At 42.2% G+C, this 6,312-nt stretch overlaps 1 pseudogene; it reads right to left on the bottom strand.

Moving 5' to 3' along the window:
- Nucleotides 1–5,433: 5,433 nt before the first annotated feature.
- On the bottom strand, nucleotides 5,434–5,988 carry LOC102483575 (60S ribosomal protein L27a pseudogene; annotated as a pseudogene).
- Nucleotides 5,989–6,312: the final 324 nt, after the last annotated feature.

The raw sequence follows: 6,312 nt of genomic DNA, 5'->3' as shown, positions 1-6,312 counted from the left end.
TGTTTAGAATTGCAGAGGCATGGCTCCATTGTTCTCTTAACTTCTAATGTTGCTGTTGAGAAGTCTGCTGCCAGACAATAATAACCTGTCCTTTGGTTATGACCTCTTATCTCTCTCTGGAAGAATTTATATTTTTTCAGCAAGGATGTATTGAGCACATTTTACATGCCAGGCACTGGTCAAAACACTTTGAATGTATGGGAGAACAGAAATACAGGTGGGAATGGTTCCAGATGGTAAGCAGTGAATGTAATAAATAAATTATATAAAATGTTAGAAGATTATATGCTAAGTGCTTTTCCTTTCTTTTTTTAAAAGAATTATTCTATTTAACTTTATTATTATTATTATTATTTTGCAATGTGATCAGAGAGAGACAGAGAAGGAGACAGAGGGAAAGTGAGAAAGCAAGCCACCAGTTCCAGGACTTGAACCGTGGTCAGCCATGTGGGAGTCCAGCGCCTTTAACCACCATGCCACCTTCTAGCCCCAGTGCTTTTCCTTTTAAAAAATCTTTTGGAGATTTTTTTTCCTTAGGATGAGTATACTTGCCATGGAGAGAGAGACAGAGAGAGAGAGAGACAGGCAAAGACAGAGACAGTGACAGTGAAAGGAAAGTGAGAAATCACTCACAGAACGTTTGGCCACACTGCAGTCCCTTCTCCTCCCAGGATCTTGGGCGTGCACACATGTGCTTCTGGCTTGATTTTGAAGGCACCAGGTCCAGGACTTGAACTGCAGTCAGCTGGGAATCCTGTGACATGACTGCTATGCTATCTGCTGGCCCCAAGTAACTACTTTAGAAAAGAGAAAAAGAAGAGCAGGATAGAGGTAGGAAATCAGAAGTATTGAGGAAAGGAAAGATGGGAAATGCATATTACAGTATAAAATGGAGCAGTCTTCCCTTAAACTTTTAGGTATTCTGAAATTTTACAGTGATATGGGTTGGTAAGGATTTTTATTTATTTAGTTTGCTATAGAGCATGTGGGTTCACCAGAGAGACAAGCTAAGAGAGAGAGGGGGAAAATAAGAAATCACCCCCCTAGGGTGGATGACCACACTACAGTCCTCCTCTATTTCCTCTTGAGATTTTGGGCATGTATGCACAGTTACCCAGTGTGTTTTCAAGCTGCTGGGTCTGGGGATTGAACTGCCAGTTGGCCATGTGAGATCCTGCTGCCTTAACCTCCATACCTCCTATTGACCCTGATCTGTTGGCACCATTCTGCCTGGAGACCATATCTTTCAGTTCTGAGGTTTTTTTTTTTTTTTTTTGGAGAGGTTTTCGCCATAGGGCGAGTGTGCTCGCCAGACAGACAGAGACATAGAGACAGAAAACGAGAAATCACCTCCCAGGGTGGATGGTCACGCTGCAATCCCTTCTCCTCCATTCTCCCCTCGGGATCTTGGGCATGCACGCACATGCGCCCGGTGTGAGTTTTAAGCCACCGGGTCTGGGACGCGAACCGTGGTCGCCTACGTGGGAGTCCAGCGACATAGCCATTACGCTAACTACTGGTTCCCAGTTCTGAGGTATTTTATTCCCACTTTTTTCTCCCTTCCCTAGTTTTTGGATCTCTTATTTGAATATCAGACCTTATTAGATGGATTCTCTAATTTTCTAATCTTTCCTATTTTCTATCCTTTTCTTTTTGTTCTACTCTCTATGATTTTTTTTACACCTTGATTATATATTTTTTAAATGTACTCTTTTCTAACTTACTTTTTTTTAGAGAGAGATTTTTTTGGTATAGGGTCCATGCACTCACCAGAGAGGTAGACAGACAGAAAGCAAGAAATCGCCCCCCCAGGGATGGTCATGGTGCAATACCTTCTCCTCCATTTTCCTCTTGGGATTTTGGGCACACATGCACACGTGTCTGGCATAAGTTTCAAGCTACCAGGTCCAGGACTGAAACCACAGTCAATGATGTGGGAGTTCAGCACCTTAACACCTTAACCACTATGCCACCTGCTGGTCCCCTAAATTTTTTTCTTTTTTTAATTTTGCATGAGTCATGTGTGCTTGCTGGAAAGAGACAGAGACCGCGTAAGTAAGAAAGCACTCCACCCCCCCCACCCCCTATGGGGGATGGTCACTCTGTAATCTCTTCTCTTCTATTTCTCTCTCCTTTTGGGATTTTGGGCATGTACGCACACACCTGGTCAATTTTTATGTCACTAGGTTTGAGACTTGAACAGTGCTGTCAGCTATGTGGAATCCAGCCACCTTAACCACCACACCACCAGCTAGTTTGCCATTCCTTACCTTTCATACCCTGGAGAGTTTTGAGGATTGTAAATCAGAATGTCAATTAGAATTTGTCTCTTTTTCCTCCCTTATTAGATTGGGGTAGTTTTTTTACGGGAGGGTAAACAACAGAGATAAAGTACCATTCTTATTAAATCATATCAAGTATATATATTATCAGTGTGACTTATTGCTGCCCCCTTTTTTTTTAAGTTTATTCTTTCATGAGAGTGAGAGAAAGACAAACATCACAGTGCAGTTCCCTACAGTTCATAGAATTAACCTGTACTCCCGTGGAAAACAACTTTATCAACTAGAGTACAGTGTTTGTTCCTTTTGCCTTTAGTTTTACAGACTTCACTAATTTTCAAAGGACAACTCCCCATTTCTCCACCCCTGTAGTAAGCTTGTTTTATACATTTTGTGTCCCGGCCTGCAGGACAGTGGAACAGGTTCCTTGGGGGAGGGAGTGAGAGATGGGACAAAAATACGCACATACACTACGAGGTGCTGATTAAGTCGTCTTCTTCCGTCTACTTCCGTTTATTAAAAAAAAAAATGGCGAGTTATATACAGCTGGTGGGAACCAATTGGTTACCCAATATGCAAATGAGATAAAACAGCATAAACCAATCATTAATGTGGGTAAATCTCTCCTGTTGCCTAAAAACCCAATCACTTCCAGGGAAAACAGTTGGTCACATAATTTCTGAGAAACAATTTACTCAGTGAAAAAGTAAAGCCTAATGGTTTCAAAATGGCAAATAGCTCGAAATGGCTTCCGTATACAGTGCTCGCCACAATTTTGAATATGTTTGGATCTCTTGTCACATTCTGCGTTTCATTCTGGGATCCACCAAACTCCTCACTAAATTTTTAAAAATTTTCCTGGGGGCCAGCAGGTGGTATGGTGGTTAAGGCAGTTGGACTCCCACACGGCTGACCATGTTTTGAGTCCTGGACTTGGCGGCTTGCTTTCTCACTTTCCTTCTCTCTCTCTGTCTCTGTCTGGTCAACTTCAATAAAATAAAATAATGACAATGAATAAAATTAAATTAAATAATTCTTTTTTTAAAAAGAAGTATTTATTTTATTCCATTTGTTGTTAGTTTTTTAGATTTGACCAGAGAGAGAGAGAAAGGGAAAGCGAGAAAGCAAGCCACCAGGTCTGAGGCTTGAACCACGGTTGGCCATATGGGAATCCAGCGCCCTTATCCACCACACCTCCTGCTGGCCCCAAACTTGAATAAAATAATTCTTGCCAAAAAAAAAAAAATTGCGTACATTGGGCCAGCAGGTAGTGTGGGGGTGAAGATGCTAGACTTTCATGTGACTGACTGCAGTTCAAATCCCAGATCTGGCGGGTTGTTTGCTCTCTCTCTTTCTCTTTTTCCTCTCCCACACCCGCCATGTCCCTCTCTGGTCAAATAAAGGATAATAAATAAAATGAAATGAATATTTTTTCAATATAAAATTTACATATATAAGGTTTATTCTTCATGCTGTAAAGTTCTGTATTAACAAATACTTATTGTCTTGTATTCACCATTATAGTATCATGTAGGATAGTTTTATCACCCTAAAAATTTTACTTCACCAAAAAATAAAATTTTACTTCACCTATTTAATCTTTCCCCACTACAAACTATAGGCAGTTACTAGTGTGTTCATTGTTTCTGTAGTTTTGTCTTTTTCAGAATGTCATATGATCAGAATCATATAGTATGTTGATTCTTTCACTTTCTTAAATACGCATTTAAGATTCATTTATGTCTTGGCCCAGCCATGGTACATGCCACTCGGCAGTGCTGGGAGCAGTGTGGGAGACTGAAGTTCCGTTCTCAAGTCAACTTGCACATACCATTGATACATGTGCATGCATGTTCTCTTTTTTTTTTTTTTTTTTTGAGAGATTTTCACTGTAGGGCGCGTGCGCTCGCCAGACAGACAGAGAGAGACAGACAGAAAGCGAGAAATCACCCCCCAGGGGGGATGGTCACGCCACAATCCCTTCTCCTCCATTCTCCTCTCGGGATCTTGGGCACGCACGCACACGCGCCCGGCGTGAGTTTTAAGCCACCGGGTCCGGGACACGAACCACGGTCGACTACGTGGGAGTCCAGCGACATAGCCATTACGCTAACTGCTGGTTCCCTGCATGCATGTTCTCATGTTGCTGGGTGGGAAGGCTGGTAGGACTGTGACATGAGACTGTGTTGAAGGTGTTTGTCTCTGTTTCTCTTCCGTGAAATAAATAAACTTTAAAAGGAAAGATTCATGTCTTTTTGTGGCTTGATAGCTCATTTCTGTCTCTTTTCTCTCTCTTTTTTTTTTTTTTTTTTTTTTAAGAGAGATTTTTACTGTAGGGTGTGTGTGCTCACCAGAGAGACAGAGCGAGACAAAAAGCAAGAAATCACCCCTGGGGGATGGTCATGCCACAATCTCATCTCCTCCATTCTTCTCTCAGGATCTTGGGCACCCACACACATACATGAAGTTTAAGCCATTGGGTCTGGGACTCAGGCTACAGTCACCTATGTGGAAGTCCAGCGACGTAACCATTATGCCTTCTGCTGACCCCAATAGCTCATTTCTGTTTTATTATTTTTTTTTTTTAGAGGTTTTTGCTATAGGGCACGTGTGCTCGCCAGACAGACAGAGACAGAGAGAAAGCGAGAAATCACCCCTCAAGGGGGATGGCCACGCCGCAGTCCCTTCTCCATTCTCCTCTCGGGATCTTGGGCACGCTCGCACACGCGCCCGGTGTGAGTTTTAAGCCACCGGGTCCGGGACGCGAACCGCGGTCGACTGCATGGGAGTCCAGCAACATAGCCATTACGCTAACTGCTGGTCCCAACTGAACATTTTATCTAAAGAAATTTTCTTCAGCAATTATTTTGTTATCCTAAAATACATTTTGTAAATATACGGCAGGGTAAATTTTTGGCTGTCTTCACTTAATTTATCAATGTTCGAGTAATAGTTTACTGTCCTAGTGACCCTTTGATGGGTGGTATATTTGATTTTTAGTATCATTATGATCTTTTTTTTATTTATTTGATTTGTGTTTAATCTTTTCAGTCTTCATTCTTTTGGTGTTGAATTGTCTCCCCCCCACCTCTTTTTTTTTTCCAAGGGAAAAGCACTTGTTAGCATTTAATAAGACTCTCTCCGTGTGGCTTCAAACCAGGACATAAGCACCCCCCACACTCTTAATCTTCTCATCAGGTCTCCTGCTGACGTTTGTGGCCTTCCCGATGACAGGCTGTTTCGGGAGCATTCTCTTCCCCAGAACTGTGTAGTAGCCCGATTGCAGCATCAGTGATGGGAGCTGCTCCCGTCTTGTATTTGGCGGCATTTTACCCGTGTCTGCTCACTGACCAAGGTCCACACTTTATCAAGGCTGACAGTGGGGCAGAAGCTCTGGTTCCTCGTTAAGTGGTAATGCCTCTTACCAGCTTGCCCAAAGTAACCTGGGTGGTTTTTTTCGAAGCTGATCCTGTGTGATGCGTGCCACCAGCATTACCCCGGCCTCTGGGATGCTTCCGGTGCTTGCTGATGCGGCTATGGCCGTGGCTCACATGGCCTCGAAGTTTCCGGGTCTTCCTCAGTCTGGATGACATGTCGGCGACTAAGACGGAAAGAGCGAATTGTCCCATTTAAGACAATGAGATTCCCTTTAGCTTGACTTTTGTGTCCTTTTGACATTACCCCATTAGTCACTGATCAGATTCCTGTAAGGTATCTCAGGCTTATTTGGTGGAGTTTTTGCTCTTTACCAGTGGTTCATCTTCTTTATTTTTTCGTAAAACTGACTTTTAGGGGCTGGCAGGTGGTGTGGTAGATAAAGGTGCTGGATTCCCACATGACCGACTACAGTTCAAGTCCCAGACCTGATGACTTTCTTTCTCACTTTTTTCTCTCTGTCTATGTCTGGTCAAATTTAAAAAATAGTAATAACAAATGGAATTAAATAAATAAATAAATCTTTAAAAAAACCCAATTTTTAGTTTTCTTGTGCCTCTTTTTAAAAAAAGATTTATTTACTTTTAATTATATT

The sequence above is a fragment of the Tupaia chinensis genome, unplaced genomic scaffold (genome assembly GCF_000334495.1).
Source record: "Tupaia chinensis unplaced genomic scaffold, TupChi_1.0 Scaffold000099_1, whole genome shotgun sequence".
In the NCBI taxonomy this organism is placed as follows: Eukaryota; Metazoa; Chordata; class Mammalia; order Scandentia; family Tupaiidae; genus Tupaia; species Tupaia belangeri.
This window is presented reverse-complemented; position numbering and strand designations above follow the sequence as displayed.